This window comes from Schistocerca serialis, chromosome 3, assembly GCF_023864345.2.
Source record: "Schistocerca serialis cubense isolate TAMUIC-IGC-003099 chromosome 3, iqSchSeri2.2, whole genome shotgun sequence".
NCBI lineage: Eukaryota > Metazoa > Arthropoda > Insecta > Orthoptera > Acrididae > Schistocerca > Schistocerca serialis.
Window position 1 is genome coordinate 944,772,391 of NC_064640.1, and position 19,583 is coordinate 944,791,973.

The 19,583-nt window shown below is 43.2% G+C and overlaps 1 non-coding gene across 1 annotated transcript; it reads right to left on the bottom strand.

Annotated features, from left to right (window-relative positions):
* Window positions 1-17,543: 17,543 nt before the first annotated feature.
* On the bottom strand, window positions 17,544-17,615 carry Trnat-agu (transfer RNA threonine (anticodon AGU)). The gene has a single exon. It is a non-coding gene; the product is annotated as a tRNA-Thr (tRNA).
* Window positions 17,616-19,583: the final 1,968 nt, after the last annotated feature.

Here is a 19,583-nt window from a genome sequence, read left to right on the forward strand (position 1 = left end):
TCCTGCAAGATGCAATTTCCACCCCCACACTACTACAGAAGTCTGACAGACGCTCCTAACGTTCTAAAGAGAAATGCCTGAAAAACTTTCAGCAATAAATATCTTCTGGAGTCGTCCGCTGTAAGGAAATGACACAAAAATTCACAAAATTTCTTACGTAACTAGTGGGATACTTGGGTACTGGAGTAGTGCTAGTTAGTGTAAGAAAAACATGAAACTAACGAAAATTATTATTTTGTTGCAAAAATTCTAAGAAATCACAATGGCACTTTTAGTTATGAACTGAACAATTTATTTCCGGGTTCTTTTCGGAATGTGCAGTAACCTCTTAAGGATAGGATTCGCTAATGAAATTTCTATACAAAATTTAAGATTGTTATTGACTTCGCAGAATGGCTGAGAGCCGCGCCTACTCAACTTCAATAATTATCCATTAGAATGTTGCTGGATACAGTCGAGGCTGTTGCGTGTGAAATGCAGTGAAGTGTACTGTTGTGGAGGAAATATGGAGCTCGCTAGAGATGTAGCGCATAATACCGTAAGCTGCAACGACTGCTGTCTGCGCCACTCGCTGCTGACAAATAATTCTCGTTCTATCTGGATTGACCTTCGCCAATCAAACTCCCCCTACACCTTGATGAAGTCAAGGACTCCTATTCGCCCCTAGTCTAACTATTGGCGTGGTACACCAGGCAGATAACCAGTCCACCGCGATGCCACTCAAAAATTCGCTCGCAGGCGTTTAACTATAACTCTGTTCGTTGACACCGCACAATAAGTGTGGCGGCCAACACAGTGAGCAATGCTTAATCGCAAGGACTCAATATTGAGTTGCACTCCGATTTGCTCTCGACACAGGTGCTCTCCCAGTGAAGTACTGAGGAGAGACTTGTTCCTCACTCTTTGAGTACACATAGAAGCGCACACGCTCTCGTTACGTGTTCTCGCTCCAAGAGCGACAACGGAACGGCCCCTCTCCACGCCAGATGTGAAGGGGTATATCTTTTGGTCCCTTCCATTACTCCTTCAGCTCAAGGCGTCAGGAATATCGTCTGCCAATCAGCATTGCTCTTCTAAAACGGGAGAATGACGTTTCGTTTAAGGCGGCCAATCCGGAAATCTGTAGCATCGGCGTTTGGCGTTAGCTGTCTCCCTGTGAAAACCTGTGAAACTGCGTGCTATGTTTGTAAAGAATGCGTAGGCTGGGTGCTCCCACACAATGTAGCGGAATTTGCTTTTAAGCTGAACACGGGGTCATTCTCCCTTTCACTCGGGCAAACGCTGTCTGCTCTACGGGCGGTCGCCAGCCGACGTAGATAAGTTGACTCGTCCTCTAAAGGGGCCGGCCTCCTGGTGTGCGGTTTGCCTCTCCCGATCTAAAAGCTTTTGTGACTGTCGAGTGCGTGTGCGTGTGCGCCAGCCTCGAGTATTTCAAGCTCGGCGCGCACTTGTGATTTACTTGTTATTTGCATATCGTTTACATGAATTCATACAACATTGACTTTATCTTATCGAGTTTGGGTTCGAATGAAGCATCTTGATGTGCGGAATATGTTTGTGAGGGCGGAATATGTAAGCAATGGAGGTCAGGAGACCACGACGTCTTCCAGCACTTCTTCCAGCAGGGGAGCCAAAGGCACCCACAAGAAACGCTGATAGACCCAGCCTGTTAGGCGACGTGGAAGGAAGACTGGTCTCAAAATACTGTCCCCAGTTATCCTTGCCAACACATTCTGGCTGCACCGATGCTGATGATTCGTTGTCACCATAGCATGGAGTTCTGCATACTCTCTCATAGATGACTGAATGGAAGTTGATGATATCACTCTGCATAAAAGTGACCGCATCTGTGGATCAGGTGGATGGCACAAATCCCAGAATTGTGGTTGTCTGGTCAAGAAACCAATGACAAAACTGTTCCCAATGTGGAAATTCTGTCTCTAGTAATCCTTGCACACGCTGTGAGTGATAATGGTAGCAACATTTGTCATGGAGAATGTTCCACACGATCATCTGGCTTACCCTATACTGGTGGGCCAACTGCCAGGTACTGACACGGCGGGTACCTTCCAAGGCGTTGATCACATTTTTCTCCAAGTCTGGTGTCCGAACATTTCAGGTACGTCCTTAATGAGTTCCTGCTTTCTGAAACTACCCTGTCTCAGACAAACGGTGAAACACTGTTGCAAACACTGAATGATGTGGTTGTTTTCGGCGGGGATTGGTCTCCTGATACAACCTTGCTGCCCACCGCCCCTTCCCATTTGCCTTTCCGTAAGTAAACACCATGTCAGGAAGCTCTCTATTCGAATACGGAATCATTGTGTACAACGCTGTATCACATCCACTACAAGGCGAGTCAGCAATGGAAGTGAATGGGACACAACATTACCAATGAAAATGGCAGTAGAGGGTGCTAGGCCATGACATATGAGGAGCAGTACCACCCTCTAAAAGGAAACAGTGGATACTGTAACTGTGGCTGCATGGTACAGTGCTTATTAGATCACAGTCTCTGTAACAAAGTACGGTTGAATAATAACCTCTAGCATGGAAACCATGCATTTCTGGACGTAAGTTCATTAGACCTTTTTTGTTCCATATCCTCTCATCGATCAATCCCTAGAGTTTGTACACGGTGGAGAAATTCACTCTGTATAAATACGCTGCATTTGTTGATTACAGAATATATCAAGTCAAGCTTGCACCAGCTTCTTACTTTAGCAGCACATGGAACGTAGGTTGAAGATACACCCAGTACTTACGTAATGAAACATGTAAGAATAATTACAACGTTCAAACAGATAACTACTCAATTAAAAGCACAACACTTGACAGAGATAGGCTGCTTGCGTAATGAAACATGCGAGACCAACTGCAATGTTCAAACAGATAATTACTCACACTCAGTACTTACGTAATGAAACATGTAAGACCAATTACAACGTTCAAACAGATAACTACTCAAATAAATGCACCACACTTGACAGAGACAGGCTGCTTACGTAATGAAACATGCAAGACCAACTGCAATGTTCAAACAGATAATTACTCAAATAAAATCACCACACTTGTGAGAGATAAGCTTTACAGAGCAAACACTTAACTTTGCTTAATACCTTCCTGAGAACGTGTCCACCGATTTCACAGCACCAGTAATACAAATACTTAAGTCTGTTGTTACTTCAGTCGGCAGTTACATTGCCTTCTAATTAATGATACGTAATTTTTCACAGCTGTACACAATTAAATATTCGGCTCCTTGCAACAGCTGGTAATCGACATGAGCTGCTCTTTCCTTTGTGTAAATATCCAGCTACCATTCACAAAATGAGTTACGGTGTCTGATTTACGGTCACAAGCCTGAATTTTAACTACACTGGTGTCCAAAAGCAAAGCAACAAACTGCTGTTTCCCCGTTCTGTGTCTAATCACGATATAATCACACCAACTGTCAACAGAAATCAGTACTATCGTGTTCTGCACGGAAGATGGCATTCCGGACAACGGACAACTGTGCCAACGATGATGTCAGGGCAACTATCAAACAGGGTAGTGTTTGCTGGGTGGTCCCACATCCGCAATCGTTGTGTGTACAGTCACAGTCGGTGCAGTATGGCACAGAGAAAAAGGGTACCAGACTGTCTATGGTGGAAGGCCATAGGACAGTTGCAAACTGACGGGGCGCGATGGCTTACTGTGTATCGTTCTGTTGTTTCTCAAACGTGGCGACGTTGTATAGAGCCTGAAGCTGTATCCCGAAAACTAGGGCAGAGCCGACCACGCTAACATGAGAAAGAGAGGACTGTTCTTTGGCGGTAAGGGCACAACGGTACGCTTTAGTACTACAAGGTAACTGGCATATGACCTCGCAGCATCCACCGGATGTGTTGTATCGACGCAAATGGTGTAGAGAAGACTTCGCTACAGTGGCCTTTACTGTGGGAGACCTGCTGGATGTGTACCTCTGATGCGTCTTCACAGATTGGAACGTTTAGAGTGGAATGATAATTAAATCAAGACCCTAAGCTGCCGACAGGCGTTGATATACATCAACGGGGACAGTTGAAAATGTGTGCCCCGACCGGAACTTGAACACGGGATCTCCTGCTTACATGACAGACGCTCTATCCATCTGAACCATCGAGGGCACAGAAGACAGTGCGACTGCACGGATTTATCCCTTGCACGCTCCCCGTGAAATCCACATTCCCAACTTAATGTCCACCCACTACATTCGTAATTCCCCTGCCCATGACACTCATTACTCACGGCAGACAGTCTTACCGAGTCCCGTAAGAGTTCGGGCAATGCGTGTGCATCCGCACAGAAGGTCAATGGCCGGTTAGCCTTAACTATATGAAGATGGTATCTGTTCTTTCGGACATGTCCGAATGAACGGATACCATCATCATAACGTCTAGAGTGGAGTCGTCAATATGCCACCTGGACGGTCGAACAATGGACAATGTTCTTTTCACAGATGAGTCCCGATTCCGTCTGGAGAGTGATTCTCGACGGATTTACATCTGAAGGAACCAGGGATTATGTTGACAGCTCGAAGTTGTACGGTGAATCAGTACGGTTTAACTGCTGTCAGGTATTGTGGCGAGATCTTGAGACCTCATAAGCGGTTGTCACTAGGTACTAGTGGGCGCATTCTTCGTACTGATAGACGATAATGCTCGACCTCATAGGGCACAGGTGGTTGACGTTTTCTTGAAAACAGAAGATGCTGCGTGCATGACGTGGCCTGATCGTTCTCCCAATTTGAATCCCATAGAGCATGTCTGGGATGCAGTAGGGAGACTGGTTCCATCACGTCACCATTCACCAACCATTCGCTAAGACCTGCGAATTGTTCTGCGGAAAAAATGGGATTTTTGCCTCAATACGAGATTGATGACATCATTCACAGTATTCCCCGTCGTTTTCAAACCCCTATTGGTGCCAGAGGTGGTCACAACCCATACTGACCACATTAATCACTTGTGAAAATTTGTGTGCAAATCCTTTAAGTTGGAGAAAACGAAGAATGTTTTTGTCTAACGTTATGCATGTTGCAGTTGCTTATATTCTGTGTTATTTACATTTTTTCTACTTTACTATCACAAGTTTATACTGTTTTGTGGCAAAATAAACACAACCACATTAATCACTTGTCAAAATTTGTGTGCAAATCCTTTAAGTTGGAGAAAACGAAGAATGTTTTTGTCTAACGTTATGCATGTTGCAGTTGCTTATATTCTGTGTTATTTACATTTTTTCTACTTTACTATCACAAGTTTATACTGTTTTGTGGCAAAATAAACACAACCTTGCAAAATTTCCGATTGTTGCTTTAATTTTAGACACCTGTGTATTTGCAGATATACAGGATGTTCGGAAATTTCTGTTACAAACTTCTAGGACTTGTAAAGCAGAGTGATTACATAATATTTTGAATATGAACCCACGTCCGGTAACTTATCTTTTGCGTTCTACGACGGTTTCAAGTCAAATATTTAACTCATCCACTTCTGCTTGAGGTATTGAATTAGGAGTGATCCACTATAATTATTAGGTAACAATTCGAAAGGAAACATAACGAAAGATCCATTTATCACTTACGCACACTTCATTGTATCAAATCTTAAACATTTCATCTTTACATTATTCCAAAACAGAAAGGTCCCAGCATCATGGACGTACAGAACAATACTGATGCATTACAACAGCGGCTCTATGTGGCGACCTCCAATGTTGTTACAGACGCGGTACCTCCAAAGCATATTTTGGTACACACTCTCCACCCCACTTGGTGTGTCTTCAGTTTCAAGAACAGCTGCCGGAACTCGTGCCAGCAGATCTTCCTCTGTTTTTGCAGAAGTCTCATAAACTGAACTTTGCATACGACTTAAGTAGTACACGTCACCCTATCTACCCTACTGCATACTAGGACAAGCAGCTCTGAGACTTTCCTCTTTCCCTGAGCAGACGTGGACGCGTTACGCATCTGAATGGAAACCGTCGTGCGAAGGAAACGGTATGTTTCTGAACATGGGTTCTTATTGAAAATATTATGTACTCACTCCGTTCTACAAGTCCTAGAACTTTGTTACGGGAATTACCGAACACCGTGTAGTTACAACACATCCCATAACGGAGGAGGAAGAGAAGATTCGTGTTGTAATTCCCGTCGACTAAGAGGTCATTAGGGACGGAGCACAACCTCGGATTAAGGTAAGATTGGGAAAGAAATCGGCCGTGCCCTTTCAAAGGAACCATCCGAGCATTTGCCGAAGCGATTTAGGTAAATCACGGAAAACCCAAATCAGGATGGCCGGCCGCGGATTTGAACAGTCGTCCTTCCGAATGTGAGTCCAGTGTGCTAACCACAGTGCCAATTCTCTCGGTACACCCCATAACGACGGTATACAGCTGCTACGTAATCGTTGATTTCAAAAGTAGTATTTTTATACACTTCGTCTGCTCACAAAGGTGTCACACTGGTGACTCTTTACAAAGACTATTGGTAAATCCTCTAACCGACGTAACGGCTATATCCATACAGCAGCTACTATCTCGTTAATTACATGCATATTTCAAAAATACCAATTAATTGTTTGTTTGGTATATAACATAATTTCGATACTAAACATCTCAGTTATGAACAAAGAATATATGAAATACAGTAGGGTAGGTATTTAAGTATTTACAATATGTGTCACCAGGTGCTAGTGCCTTACAACATATTCTCATCACGGTTTGCCACCCTTTGTTAATTCTCACTACTGCCACTAGATGCAGTCAGCTTTCACACTACTAATAGCCGCACTGGCGCCTGCATTATGACAGATACTTTTACTGGGGATAAAGGTTGCCAACACACACAGCGAAAATTGGTTTTGAAAAATTCATGTGGATATTACAGTAGAACCTCGATTAACCGTCGCTTTTGAGACCAGATGGTGGTCGGAACGCTTAAAAGTTCGGATAATCACAGGAAAATGAAATAGGTCGTTTACAGCTCAAAAAGATACAATAAACTAAAATTAAGTAAAAAAATTACACTTCCAATCAAGGGAAAGGAAAACTGAAAACTTTAGACACTCTAGGCCTGTTTTACACTTTTTTAATTTTTTTCTTTTTATTTAGTTTCTTAAACCTTGACTTTGCGGCTGCATAGCGCCATTTCTTTGCAGATGATACTTCCACAGCTGTTGCTGTGGGCTCTCATTCCAAATATTTGAGGGCGATCTCGAACGCTTCCTTTGTTGCACAGTGGCTAATCTGTTCGTCTTCTTCCATTTCTTCGTTATCTGACACCTCTTCCTCAACACTATACTGCGGCAAAACAGGATCGATGATCTGACCATCTTCAAGTTCTTAGTTGCTAACAGCAGTAACGTCACCTTCTGCTAGGCATTCCTCTATATCAGTATGCTGGATATCATCCAGATGAGTTTGAAAATCAGTGACTAAAGCGGGACTGTCTGACTCATTAGTCTGGAGGTCCTTGCTCTTGGTTTAGGCTAGGAGGAAACTTCTTCCACGATTTTTTTAGAGTTGTTTTCTTAAATTTTTTCCGAGCTTGACCGACTGTGTAAATTGTATCATTTATATTGAAGCTTCTCAGTGCTTCAAAAAGATCAGAACCCTCTTCTGTCTGGCCGCGCGTTGTAGCCGCGTGGTTTGGGGCGCCTTGCCATGGTTCGCGCGGCTCCCTCCGTTGGAGGTTCGAGTCCTCCCTCGGGCATGGGTGTGTGTGTTGTCCTTGGCGTAAGTTAGTTCAAGTTAGATTAAGTAGTGTGTAAGCCTGTGGACCGATGACCTCAGCAGTTTGGTCCCATAGGAAATTACTACTTACTACTACTACCACCTCTTCTGTTTTCTCTACAAAGTTATGACGCATTTCCTCAGAGGGGCGGCCCGGGGCATTGTCTAGTCATGAAATTTCACACGATGGTAGGTTTTTTGATTCCAAGTATTATTAGCAGCCGAAACAAATTCATCAAAAAACAGTTCTTTACACAAATTTACTTGAACCTTGAAATCAATGGTAAGTGCTGCCATGTTTATGTTTTTGGAGGCTCTTTGTTTCTTAGATTTGCCGAGTACAAACAACGGTAGTGACTTTCGTCCTGCAACATGTTGCAATGGTCAGCCTTTTCTTTGTGTTTCGTGCCTGTGACTGTTTCAGTCTTTGAGGCAAGGGTTTCTTGGTAAAGCATTTTATAGTTTAGCCCAGTCTCCTCAGTGTTATATAAGTGATCAGCTACCAGTTTCTTTTCTGAGACTATTTTTTCCAGTTTTTCAACAAACTCGTTAGGTGCATCATCATAACCAGAAAGCAATTTGCCTTACGCCACGACGATTTTTCCACCTCTGAAGCCAACCTTCACTTGTCTGGAATTCGTCTTCTTCATCCCTCAGTTTTTGGCGCAAATGAATGATAGGGGCTGAAAGTGAGTTTATCTTATGTCTTTTCTGAGAAAACCAAACACACTTAGCGCCATCGAAGAGCAAAGTATTGGTTTTTGCAATGCTTTTATAGTTTTTCAAAGCATTTTCACCATCTATGGTTGTCGAAAAAGCTTCAATATTTTTTCTTTTCTTCTTCCACTTTTTAATGGTTGCCAATCCAACACCAATTTCAGAGGCTAACTCACCTCTGTCAGGTCTTTGCAGACCCCTTAGTTTCTGTTCCAGTGTGCACACAACATTTTTTCTTTTCTGACTTGTAGCCATTTTTAGTCTTTCAGAATCCCTTATAGTTCTTAATCACAACTTAAAAAACTGTGTAATATTACACTGTAACTTAACGATTAAGTGTAATGCAGTGATAAACTTAAAAGCAAACAGATAAAGCAGGAGATCGAAGAGTACCGTAAGGCGAACAATCCGGCAGTACAGGAGTTTGTCAAATAAGCATGCACGAAGACGTGACTCAAATGGATACCTGTTGTGACAGCAGTCAAATCGATCGATAACGATGGCACACTGTTCGACCGCTGAAGAATGTTCGGACACAAAATCAGATAATCTGAGGAGTCGGTTAATCGAAGGTCGGATAATCGAAGTTCTACTGTAATATGCGTATCGAAACAGCGTGTGTTGTGTGGTAGCGTATATGTTGGGGATCTCACTTCTTACATAGTTGGGGGTATGTGCCAGAAATTCTATTTTTAACAAGATGGAGCACTCAGTAGCATTGGCTCCTGTGTGATTAAGAAAAAAATCCAAGATAATATGCCACAGAAACTGTCATGAGTGGCCTACGGGCATTGCATTGCACCATTAACCGTCAAGGTCACTTGATACCACTGTAAGTGATTGTTTTTCTTATTTGTGGAAGACTTTATCTTCGTGCCTCTCCTTCGTTAACATATTTGTGATATCTGCGATACTTGATGGAATCAATAATTAATGCTCACTCCAGACATGCTCGTCAAAATATGATAAAAGTTTAACTATCATCTGGGATGGTTCTCATAGTTCAAATGGAGTGCATATTGAACATTTGTGAAATTTTAGTGAAAACTGTAATAGTACTTGTAACTGTAAATTTACCCTCCAAAAAGGACGAACTCTGTCAAGTTGTGATGGCTTGCGTGCCTTAACAAATACGGATAGCCTTACAATAAGTGCACCCACAATGGAGAGGCCAGAAAATTATGTGGTTCCTGAAGAGGGGCAGCAGTTGGAGGGGCAACTATCAGGATGACTGACTGATGTGACCTTGTAACATCGACTACAATAGCCTTTCTGTTCTTGTATTCTGAACAACTGAAAGCAACTTTGAAGCTACTGATTTTATTTTCTCCTGTGATATGGTTATATGATGACGGATCCTTTGCGGTAAAATATTTCAGAGCATGGAACGCCCTCCATTCGGATCTTCGGGTGGGGATTACTTAGGAGGATGTCATCACGAGGATAAACAATACCGATATTCTACGATTCGGAGCGTGGAACATTAGATCGATCAGTCAGGCAGATCCAGAATTGAAAGTGTAAGACATTTCCATTTGGCGATAAGGACCCTGAGTATAATATATTGAATATGCACTGTAGACTAAAACTGAAGAATTAGCAAAAAGATGAGAAGTCATGTAAAGGGGTTTTGGATAAATTGCGAGTTACAAAGGGAGCACTAGGCAACGATTGACTAAGCCAGGAGAAAGAAATACAGGAGAAGATGAATGGGTAGTTTTCAGAGATGAAATAGTGAAGGCAGCAGAGGATCAAATAGGTAAAACCCCAAGCCCTTGGAGGAATCCTAGGATATCACAGGAGATAATAAATTTAACTGATTAAATAAAAAAAATATAAAATCCAGAAAAAGAAGCAGGAAAAAAGGAACACCGATGCGTAATAAATGAGACTGACACTAAGTGAAAATTGGGTAAGCAGAAATAGTTAAGCTATTCATAACTAGAGGAAAGATAGGTACATTACTGTATTGTCATCATTGCCCCCGTCCCATCTGTCAGCCAGCATTTCAGGGCACAGTGCTGTCCGACTTGGTTCATTGACCTTTTTTAGCAGATTGTTCGTCTGCCACACATCAGTAATTTTTCCAGTGGGGCTCTGTGTCCACCAATCATCTTCAGTTGTGCGGCTCTGTGGAGGAACCTTCTGCATGTATTATTATTGTGCATGGGTAGTTGGTTGCGATTCTCCAAGTGGGACCTCCACCTATTCTTCATCTACATTTATACTCCGCAAGCCACCCAACGGTGTGTGACGGAGGGCACTTTGCGTGCCACTGTCATTACCTCCCTTTCCTGTCCCAGTCGCGTACGGTTCGCGGGAAGAACGACTGCTGGAAAGCCTCCGTGCGCGCTCGAATCTCTCTAATTTTAGATTCGTGATCTCGGGAGGTATACGTAGGGGGAAGCAATATATTCGATACCTCATCCAGAAACGCACCCTCTCGAAACCTCGACAGCAATCTACACCGTGATGCCGAGCGCCTCTCTTGCAGAGTCTGCCACTTGAGTTTGCTAAACATCTCTGTAACGCTGTCACCCTTACCAAATAACCCTGTGACGAAACGCGCCGCTCTTCCTTGGATCTTCTCTATCTCCTCCGTCAACCCGACCTGGTACGGTTCGCACACTGATGAGCAATACTCAAGTATAGGTCGAACGAGTGTTTTGTAAGCTACCTCTGTTGATGGACTACATTTTCTAAGGACTCTCCCAACGAATCTCAACCTGGTACCCGCCTTACCAACAATTAATTTTATATGATCATTCCACTTCAAATCATTCCGCACGCATACTCCCAGATATTTTACAGAAGTAACTGCTTCCAGTGTTTGTTCCGCATCATATAATCGTACAATAAAGGATCCTTCTTTCTATGTATTCGCAGTATATTACACTTGTAATAATTCGAGCAGTTAAAGAGAGAACCGACTCGTGGAGATAACATCTTGGACCTACTGATAACAAACAGACCCGAACTTTTCGACTCTGTAAGCGCAGAACAGGGAATCAGTGATCATAAGGCCGTCGCAGCACACCTGAATATGGAAGTAAGTAGGAATATAAAAAAAGGGAGGAAGGTTTATTTGTTTAGCAAGAGTAATAGAAGGCAGATTTCAGACTACCCAACACAGGGTTTCACAACATACGTGCTCGCGGAGCAAGCTGTGAGCAGCAAGGCGCGAGCACGCTACCCCCACTACCCTACCCCCACTACCGGACCAGAGCGGAGAGTGGGGAAAGTCACGTGGGGCACACAACAGCTGCCGCCAGTCAATGGAAATCCACGGCCACCTGCAGGGATATCACTCACGAATTATTACTGTGACAAATGAAACAAATAAAGGAGAATGTACACATGCCACATAATTTTATTAGCTTAGTGTATGCCTCTACATTCGCATTAATTTGTGAACTGTTACACAATAAAAGGTGTCACTGAAGTGTGGGATTCTCGGTTATCTTGTACTTTTTGCCGTTTACAATTGCGTCTATGTTTGGAGTAATTGTTCTTGTGCATTTTAGTAGCAGCGTGCAGTTTAAATTTCGATCAGACAATGCGTTTCTCAGGCGCGTCTTGTTACATTTCATTGCAGAGAACAGTTGTTCACAAACATATGTGGAGCCGAACATTGATATTATTGTAGCCGCCAGTTCGTGCAAACGAGGAAATCTATCTTGAGGGAAGTGTCTGTAGAATTCAAAAATGTTTTTCTTGTTCTGAAATTTGTCTCTGTATTCTCTGTCACACTGCAGGTCAATGATTTCTTGCTGCAGCTCAGGACGAATCTCTTAAATATTCGCTGAATATGGAGAGAACAGATCAAAATCACTGTCTAGTGCTGTCAGATCTTGAAAGCGCTGATCAACTAAACTATGTGAATAACGTTCAGTCTTTGTGAACATCGTGCATGGATGATAATCTAGGAAAATGAGCTACGTTTACTGTTTCCAGCTGACTCACCCAAAGTGTCAATTTCATTTTAAAAGCTCGTATTCGATCTATGAAATGAGTAATTAGCAGATCTTTCCCTTGTAGTAAAATGTTCAAAGCATTCAGTTGGCTAGTTAAATCTGCTAAGAATGCGAGATCACATTTAAACGGGCGCGCGCATTTCCCCTCCCTCCCCTCCCTCCCTACTCCGCGACCTTGCACCTGCTCGCGAGCACGTGCCTGAGCAGACGCGAGTACTCACGCTCAAAACCGGCCAGTTGTTAAGCCCTGACCTAACAGATCAAAACGGAAATTTCTGTTCCGACACTGACAATGTTGAGTGTTTATGGAAAAAGTTCAAGACAATCGTACAATGCGTTTTAGACAGGTACGTACCGAGTAAAACTGTGAGGGTCGGGAAAAACCCACCGTGGTTCAACAACAAAGTTAGGAAACTACTGCGAAAGCAAAGAGAGCTTCACTGCAAGATTAAACGCAGCCAAAACCTCTCAGACAAACAGAAGCTAATCGATGTCAAAGTCAGCGTAAGGAGGGCTAAGCGTGAAGCGTTCAGTGAATTAGAAAGTAAAATTCTATGTACCGATTTGACAGAAAATCCTAGGAAGTTCTTGTCTTACATTAAATCAGTAAGTGGTTCGAAACAGCATATCCAGACACTCCGGGATGATGATGGCATTGAAACAGAGGATGACACGCGTAAAGCTGAAATATTAAACACCTTTTTCCAAAGCTGTTTCACAGATGAAGACCGCACTGCAGTTCCTTCTCTAAATCCTCGCACAAACGAAAAAATGGGTGACATCGAAATAAGTGTCCAAGGAATAGAAAAGCAACTGAAATCACTCAACAGAGGAAAGTCCACTGGACCTGACGGGATACCAATTCGATTCTACACAGATTACGCGAAAGAACTTTCCCCCCTTCTAACAGTCGTGTACCGTAAGTCTCTAGAGGAACGGAAGGTTCCAAATGATTGGAAAAGAGCACAGGTAGTCGCAGTCTTCAAGAAGGGTCGTCGAGCAGATGCGCAAAACTATAGACCTATATCTCTGACGTCGATCTGTTGTGGAATTTTAGAACATGTCTTTTGCTTGCGTATCATGTCGTTTCTGGAAACCCAGAATCTACTTTGTAGGAATCAACATGGATTCCGGAAACAGCGATCGTGTGAGACCCAACTCGCTTTATTTGTTCATGAGACCCGGAAAATATTAGATACAGGCTCGCAGGTAGATGCCATTTTCCTCGACTTCCGGAAGGCGTTCGATACAGTTCCGCACTGTCGCCTGATAAACAAAGTAAGAGCCTACGGAATATCAGACCAGCTGTGTGGCTGGGTTGAAGAGTTTTTAGCAATCAGAACACAGCATGTTATTCTCAATGGGAAGACGTCTACAGACGTTAAAGTAACCTCTGGCGTGCCACAGGGGAGTGTTATGGGACCATTGCTTTTCACAATATATACACTCCTGGAAATTGAAATAAGAACACCGTGAATTCATTGTCCCAGGAAGGGGAAACTTTATTGACACATTCCTGGGGTCAGATACATCACATGATCACACTGACAGAACCACAGGCACATAGACACAGGCAACAGAGCATGCACAATGTCGGCACTAGTACAGTGTATATCCACCTATCGCAGCAATGCAGGCTGCTATTCTCCCATGGAGACGATCGTAGAGATGCTGGATGTAGTCCTGTGGAACGGCTTGCCATGCCATTTCCACCTGGCGCCTCAGTTGGACCAGCGTTCGTGCTGGACGTGCAGACCGCGTGAGACGACGCTTCATCCAGTCCCAAACATGCTCCATGGGGGACAGATCCGGAGATCTTGCTGGCCAGGGTAGTTGACTTACACCTTCTAGAGCACGTTGGGTGGCACGGGATACATGCGGACGTGCATTGTCCTGTTGGAACAGCAAGTTCCCCTGCCGGTCTAGGAATGGTAGAACGATGGGTTCGATGACGGTTTGGATGTACCGTGCACTATTCAGTGTCCCCTCGACGATCACCAGTGGTGTACGGCCAGTGTAGGAGATCGCTCCCCACACCATGATGCCAGGTGTTGGCCCTGTGTGCCTCGGTCGTATGCAGTCCTGATTGTGGCGCTCACCTGCACGGCGCCAAACACGCATACGACCATCATTGGCACCAAGGCAGAAGCGACTCTCATCGCTGAAGACGACACGTCTCCATTCGTCCCTTCATTCACGCCTGTCGCGACACCACTGGAGGCGGGCTGCACGATGTTGGGGCGTGAGCGGAAGACGGCCTAACGGTGTGCAGGACCGTAGCCCAGCTTCATGGAGACGGTTGCGAATGGTCCTCGCCGATACCCCAGGAGCAACAGTGTCCCTAATTTGCTGGGAAGTGGCGGTGCGGTCCCCTACGGCACTGCGTAGGATCCTACGGTCTTGGCGTGCATCCGTGCGTCGCTGCGGTCCGGTCCCAGGTCGACGGGCACGTGCACCTTCCGCCGACCACTGGCGACAACATCGATGTACTGTGGAGACCTCACGCCCCACGTGTTTAGCAATTCGGCGGTACGTCGACCCGGCCTCCCGCATGCCCACTATACGCCCTCGCTCAAAGTCCGTCAACTGCACATACGGTTCACGTCCACGCTGTCGCGGCATGCTACCAGTGTTAAAGACTGCAATGGAGCTCCGTATGCCACGGCAAACTGGCTGACACTGACGGCGGCGGTGCACAAATGCTGCGCAGCTAGCGCCATTCGACGGCCAACACCGCGGTTCCTGGTGTGTCCGCTGTGCCGTGCGTGTGATCATTGCTTGTACAGCCCTCTCGCAGTGTCCGGAGCAAGTATGGTGGGTCTGACACACCGGTGTCAATGTGCTCTTTTTTCCATTTCCAGGAGTGTATAAATGAACTAATAGATAGTGTCGGAAGTTCCATGCAGGTTTTCGCGGATGATGCTGTTGTATACAGAGAAGTTGCAGCATTAGAAAATTGCAGCGAAATGCAGGAAGATCTGCAGCGGATAGGCACTTGTCTTAGTGGTTTTTATTATTTAACCCATGTCCATTACCACTACTGTAATATCCTGGATGATAGCAGTTATGACTCCATTTCTTTTTATGTGAATTTGGTGGACCACAGTCAATCTGCTGTGGATTGCACATGACTGGCGGTCCTGGCTGCGTGAAGTAATTTAGTCGATGCTCTCTTGTCCGCCAAGGTTATACGATGGCCTTTATGGTGGAACAGGGTGTGTTGTAAAGTTATTGGTCCTATTATTCAGTTTAGCATCCTCTTGTATGAAGTCAAGCGAGTCCAGCGCGGACATAAAATCTTCCACTTCGTTTTCAGGTACATAGCCCAATTTGTCCCTTATATCAAGTGGCAGTATAGCCACTAATATCCGAAAACATCCCATTTAGATATGGTCTTATCCCGGTATCTTGTTTTATTTAGGTATTTTTAAAGTACTTGCAAAAGCTATCCTGTCAGCTATTAAAGGGTTCCGGATTAAAGACCTTTTTGTGGAGCCTTTCTTGGACACAAAGCTACGTTTCCTATTCCTTTGGCAAGTCTTTTTCTACAGCTTTTTCATTTGATTTGACTCTATGTTAATGGTTTCTCCTGAAGTTCCTCCTTGTGATAATACCTCTTTAACCGTCCTTTGAACAAAACTCGGCAATTCTGAATTCAGTCTTTGATTAACACAGCTTTGCCTGTTTGAAAACTTTCGGAATTATCTTTCTCGAAACCATCTCTTTGTGTGTCAAATTGGAGATAAATCTTAGCTTCATGCTCTGCAGTGAAATTTTCTACCTTTGAATCTAGCTTGCGAAGAGACTCTTTGGTTTGACGTTGTTCGTCAGACAATCTTTTCATTGTATTGGGAAGGACCTTGTATGCATCTTCCAGAAAAGTGATTGTGGAAGTTAATGTGCTGCATAGCACAGACAAATTTGTCGTTTCAGTTTTCGTAGCATTCTGCTGTAAAGCTAAATTTGGCAAAGTGTTGGCTAAGATTGTTATATGTGAAGAAATTTCGTTATCGAGCTCATTGTTTCTAGTGGACGTTTTGTTACAGAATTCGTCTTGTTCATTACGCTAAGTTGATATTCCACTTGTAGTAGACATTCCTATTGACATTTGCTTTACCTTCTCCATTCAGTTCTTAAGCAGTGTAGTGTTTGTATATTGTACTTGGATAGTGATCAATTACTTCACTTTCAGCAGGCGATTCAGTTTCATGAGATGAAGTGCTTACATCATGTATAGCTGTGTCAGTGTACTGGCTCTCATTAGCACTAAATTCTTACGGAAAGCAGAAAGGGACCTCTTGTCGAAGATTTTGTATTTTGAGTTATTGTAATTTTTACGTTTGACATTAAATTCTGAACAATTTGTAAAAGAAATAGGTTTCTATCTCTAAATTTGAGTGAGTTATTACACATTGCGATGGGAAAGAGGTATTTTGAGACAATGCATTTTAAAGTTCCACTTTATTACCATTGTTTAATTGGAGATATATATTTTGTCCTTAAAATGTCCTTTGTCAAATGGTACAGAGCTTTTAAGTCAACATTATATATTATGTGGTCAAACCCTGCGTCCTACAGCACGTCCCATTTACATAAATGTAAAAAGAAGTAAACTGACCCAAACTGAGAGAAATTACTGAACCCTGTGCTGCTTTCTTTTGGAAAAATATTGGTATTTTTATTCTATGTTATAGTCAACTGCAAATTGGCAACATTTGAAAACATTTATAACTCTAAAATAAAATGAACCATTTGTCTGCTCTGGCATTATTGTAATGACAAAATATTTGTCTTTTATACAAAACTACTCTGTGTTCCATAAAATGCATCTAAATTAGGAGATGCTACTCTGTGAAGCATTGAATATACAGCTGTGAGATTTTGAAAGGGGCCTCTTGCTGGATCAAAGTTATTTTCCCTTAACGATAACAAGAAGACTGAATCCAAAAGGAGTGAACAATATCATTAAAAAGAATCAAAGACCAACAACTTTCAAATCTATTGATCTCATAGAATTACATTTTCCTGTAGACATATTGAGTCTCAACGTAATCTTTGGTAAGGATAGCAGCTGAAGTAATGAATTAAAACTTGTGCTGAGGCTGGGGATGGAACCCAGGTCTTCTGCATACTAGGCAGATGTGTTGACCACTACACCACCCTAACATTGTGGGTAACACAGCTGCACAAACTACCTCAGCTAGTAAATCAGAAAAATCAAGATGGGCTGAAGTGTGAATTGAAGTTTATGTTAGGCAGGGCATTGGAGTAGAGTAATTTTTGCAACTGCGTTAGCTACACTGCCAGGACGGTGTAGTAGTTACCCTGGGACAAATTTTAATTCATTACTTCAGCTTCTATCCTTATTGAAAACTTTCAGATCGATAAAAGCATGTACACATTAAAGTAAATTATTGAAATTTGCCAAAAAACGGAAATGGATATCTTAGTCATTATGATGTTTCTGCTTTTGCCGAAAAATTTACTTCTCCAGCAAGAGATCCCTTTTTGCTAACCATCTCACATTTCATGTAAAGTTTCGGATTCACCGAAATTATATAAGTTAAATCACTTAATCCGATTCAGTATCAGCACATAAATGATTCAGTTTGCTGAATAACAATGTTCTTTAATAAGAGATTACTGATATTAAACAACAAAACGTCTCTCAGTAGTTACATGCAGTCATCACATGAGTTCAGCCATTTTACGCAACTAAGATATTATTGTTCAAGTTGTCTACTATTGCATAAATTTTTAAAATTGCGTCTACCAACCAGAGCCCATTTGGAATGAGTAAAAATCGCATATGAAACCACTCTATGTTCACGGAAGGAAAAAATAGACAGTACAATACCTACCATTTTGTTTTACAGCGTAGTGTAAACACAGTTATTGAAAGTTTTATATCATTATCCAGTTTTGTTTCTTTTACAATTTTTCTTCTTATTCATTCCAATTGATTTCCTCTTCTCTTGGTGTTTGCCAGGTGTAATTTTCACGAATCAGATAACAGAAAATTATGACAATATAAAGGCTTAACATGTCACGTACATAAAGTGTGTGTGTGTGTGTGTGTGTGTGTGTGTGTTAAAAAGTCATGAGACAGCGATATGCACATATACAAATGGGGATAATACCGCTTACACAAGTTATAAAGGGCAGTGCACTGGCAAAGCTGTCATTTGTACTCAGGTGATCCAAGTGTCAAGAGTGTGCCGAGAATACCAAATTTCAGGCATTACCTCTCACTACGAACAACGCAGTGGCTGTCGACCTTCACTGAACGACAGAGGGCAGCGGGATTTGAGCAGAGTTGTCTGTGCTCACATACAAGCAACAATGAGAGAAGTAATCACAGAAATCAGAACGTATCCGTTAGGGCAGTGCGGCGAAATTTAGTGTTGATGGACTATGGCAGCAGACGACCGACGATAGGGCCTTTGTTAACAGCACGACATCGCCTGCAGCGTCTCTCCTGGGATCGTGACAATCTACATCTACATCTACATTGATACTCCGCAAGCCACGCAACGGTGTGTGGCGGAGGGCACTTTACGTGCCACTGTCATTACCTCCCTTTCCTGTTCCAGTCGCGTATGGTTCGCGGGAAGAACGACTGTCTGAAAGCCTCCGTGCGCGCTCTAATCTCTCTAATTTTACATTCGTGATCTCCTCGGGAAGTATAAGTAGGGGTAAGCAATATATTCGATACCTCATCCAGAAACGCACCCTCTCGAAACCTGGCGAGCAAGCTACACCGCGATGCAGAGCGCCTCTCTTGCAGAGTCTGCCACTTGAGTTTATTAAACATCTCCGTAACGCTATCACGGTTACCAAATAACCCTGTGACGAATCGCGCCGCTCTTCTTGGCGTTGGACCCTAGACGACTGGAAAATCGTGGGCTGGTCAGACGAGTCCCGATTTCTGCTGGTAAGAGCTGGTGGTAGGATTCGAGTGTGGAGCACACCCCACGAAACGATGGACCCATGTTGTCAACAAGGCATTCTGCAAGTTGTTGAAAATGGTTCAAATGGCTGTGAGCACTATGGGAATTAACATCTGAGGTCATCAGTCCCATAGAACTTAGAACTACTTAAACCTAACTAACCTAAGGACATCACACACATCCA